Source organism: Manis pentadactyla, chromosome 3 (genome assembly GCF_030020395.1).
Source record: "Manis pentadactyla isolate mManPen7 chromosome 3, mManPen7.hap1, whole genome shotgun sequence".
NCBI classification, from domain to species: Eukaryota; Metazoa; Chordata; class Mammalia; order Pholidota; family Manidae; genus Manis; species Manis pentadactyla.
The window spans coordinates 142,695,144-142,698,895 of NC_080021.1; the positions used below are offsets into that span (position 1 = coordinate 142,695,144).

A 3,752-nucleotide genomic window follows, 5' to 3' on the forward strand; every position below is an offset into this window, starting at 1 on the left:
TCAACTAAACAAAATTATAAATGAAAGAAGACATATTATAACCTGATTTTAAAGGCCTTCTATAAATGATTATGCATCAAAAAACTGAATAACCTAGGATAAATGGATACATTCCTAGAAACATACAATCTACAAAGAGTACAAAGTGAAGAAATAGAAAATTAGAACACACCAGTAACACCTAAGGAGATTGAATCAATAATCAAAAACCCCCAACCAAAAATATTCCAGGACCATATGGTTTCACTGGTGAATTCTACCCAACATTTAAATAATACCAGTCACTCTCAGCTCTTCCAAAAAATAGAAGAGCAAGAAACATTTCCAAATTCATTGTAGGAGGCCACATTACTCTGCTACTAAAGCCAAGAAAATAAGAAATTACAGGCCAATATCCATGATAAATATAGATTCAAAAATTTTCAACAAAATACTAGCAAATAAAATGCAGCATATTAAAAGGATATACCCCACAATCACCTGGGATTTACTCCTGGGATACAAGGATGGTTCATCATATGCAAATCAACCAATATGATATACCACATTAACTTAATAAATGATAAAACTGCATGATCATCTTAATAGATGTAGAAAATGTGTTTGACAAAATTTGACATCTCTGGATCAAAAAGAAATCAAAGCAACTTTAAAGAACATGTTGAATTGAATAAAAATGAAAATGCATTATGTCAAAATTTGTGGGATGTAGCTAACACAGTATTTAGAGGAAAATTTATGCCATTAAATTATTATATTAAAAAAGTTTTCAAATCAGTAATCTAAAATTCCATCTTGAGCTAGAGAAAGAAAAGCAAAGTAAACCCAAATCATACAAAAAGAAGGAAATGGTACATATAAAAGCAAAAATCAATGAAGTTTAAAAAAATAGCACTAATCAGACTAACCAGAAAATTCACTCACAATGATACAGATAACTGAATAGTCCTATAGCTGTTAAAGAAATTATATTCATAGTTTACTTCCAAAATAGAAAATTCCAGACCCAAATGTATGCCAGTGAGGAATGAAGAAGACCAATACTACAAAATTTTTTTAAAAAAAAAGAAAAGGAAGGAAAAGTTCCCAATTCATTTATGAGGCAAGCAGTACACTAATAATAAAACAAAGACATCAAAAGAAAACTGTAGACCAGTATCTTTCATGAACATACATGCAAAAACCCTCAAAAAAGTTACAAAATCAAACTCAGCAATATATAAATAGGATAATATCAAGAGAATGAGAAGACAAGTCATAAACTGGGAGAAAATTCTTGCAAAAAACTTACAAAGGACAGTTATCTAACATATACAAAGAACTCTTAAAACTCAATAAGAAAATAAGCCACATGACTTTAAAATGGGAAAAAATACCTGAACAAACACTGCACCAAAGAAGATATACAGATGGAAAATAAGCATGTAAACACATGCTCAACATCATATGTCCTTAAGAATTGCAAATTAAAACAATAACATACCACTAAAAACCTACTAGAATGACCAAAATCAAAAACACTGACAATACCAAATACTGGAGAGTATGTGGAACAAAATCTCATTCATTTCTCATGAGATGTGATGTTCTGATGAGTGTGGCAGCCACATGCTTTCAGGCCAGATAGGATTAGAGGTCAGGGGCTTAGCTGGGAGCTGGTGCAGGTAAATGCATAATAAAGATTATTTCAGGCAAAAATGGTCATTGAATGCTAAACTTTGGGGGAAATTTTAATAAGCAGCAGGACTGAAGAATCTTAAAGTGTCTCCTCATAGGCTGCTTACTAATTACAAAGGAAAAAATAGTAACTATACCATGGAGAAATTAAGTAACCCCTCAATGGGTGATCAAATTAACAGGAGGACAACATGTGTTTGCAGATGGAATATCCTGAAAAGCACACAATGTCACTTATATAGTATACATGCTAGGAGTACAAAGTCTACATCTAATCTTGAGAAAATACCAGACAAACTCATAAAGAGGAATTTTCTATTTATATGTAGGGAGTAGGGGGCTGAGAACTGTATTATCCAAAATGTCACTGTCGAGAAAGACAAAGAAAGGCTCTGACAATGTTCCAGATTAAAGAAAACTAAAAAGACATAACAATTAAAGGTAATACCTGGTCTTGTACTTGATCCCATATTGGAGGAAAACAAATGCTAAAAAAAAAAGGCATTATTGGGTCAGTTGATAAAATTGAAATACAGATGGGAGGTTAAAGTGTTGTATCAGTGTTAAATTCAGTGAAACTGATTACAGTATGATGGTTATGTAAGAGAATTCCCTATTCTTAGGAAATAAACATTGGAATATTTAGGGATAAAAGGTCATGATGTGTACACTCTGGTTTCTCTTCAAATCGCATAAATCTTTCTCCTTTTACTGAAGATTTCCTTGGAGAGAAACAGTTAAAAAAAAAAAAGGTCATGATGTAGGCAATTTACTCTCAAATTGCTCAGACGAAACACACATACACACACACAGAGACTGAAACAGAGTCAGAGGGAAACAGCTGAAATTTTAGTCAAATGAGGTAGTAATGTTAACAAATAAATGAATCTGGTTAAAGGGTATAATGTACTGTTCTTATTGCAATTTTTCTGTGAATTTGAAAAAATTTCCAAATAAAAAGTTTTTTCTAAATGAAGTGTATCTGTAGGTGATGACACAGAAAGTTATGCAAAATAAAGTATGGGAAAGAAGCAAAGTAACATAAAATCCATAAGACATAATTCTACTGTATAAATTTTAAAATCATTAAAATCAGCAAGAGACAGAAGAGAGGAGGGAGGAAGGGGGGAATGGAGGGAAATAAATAAATGAAAAATAAAATAACTTCTCTGGATGAATATTGAAAAAAAGCTGTCAACCATAATTGTTTTTTCAGTATTGGAAGAGGAGCCTGAGAACATAGGGAGAGAGGGTTTTTGCTGTTGTTTTCATTCTATACCCCTTCAGTTTGAATTTTTGACCTTGTGAATTTATGTTTATTTTTAATAAATTAAATACAGAAAAGCATCTGATGAGAATACACATTTCCTACTATTATATGAGACAAATGTCAAAGTTATTATAAATAATAATGCTTTATAATTTGGATTGAGCATTAAATTTCATCAGTATATAGAATGTGCCTGTTTTTTACATACTACAAACCAAACTGTTTTTAAGGTGTTTAAGGCCTGGACCCAAGAAAAAAGCCATCCTATCTAACTGCTTTTATAAAATTATGAGGATCCTTTTGTCCAGAGTATCTGAGTGTTCAGATTCACAGCTGAAGAGCAGAGTTCAAATTTGAAGTTGTTATAAAACCAAGGTAAGGATGCCCACAGTTTAAGATCCTTTCTTACTATACTCAGCCTCAGGCTTTTACAAAGGGATAAATATGTGGCTCCTCTTATTTCTGTTTAGTACCTGATACCATTCTATACCATATAGTTAGAAATATGATTATACACACACACACACACACACACACATACACTTGACACTGATTCATCAGTTCTGATGTTTAAGGGCTACAGCCAGCAAATGAAATTTTCCTTCTATGGGTTACTTTTTAAAGGATTAGTTTAACAGTTAAGGCCTCCTATAGCCATGCCCAAAAGCCCTCTAAAACAGTGCTTCTCAAGTTTAAATGTTCCTGTGAATTGCCTAGGGGTCTTGTTAAAATGAATATTCTGATTCAGTAGGTCTGGGGAGGGGCTCTTGAGTCTTGTCTACAAATCCTCAGGTGATGCTGATGT

General features: G+C 32.5%; 1 non-coding gene across 1 annotated transcript; it reads left to right on the forward strand.

Moving 5' to 3' along the window:
* Nucleotides 1-2,344: 2,344 nt before the first annotated feature.
* LOC118916477 (U5 spliceosomal RNA) lies at nt 2,345-2,461 on the forward strand. The gene has a single exon (XR_005026402.2). It is a non-coding gene; the product is annotated as a U5 spliceosomal RNA (small nuclear RNA).
* The last annotated feature ends 1,291 nt before the right edge of the window (nt 2,462-3,752 follow it).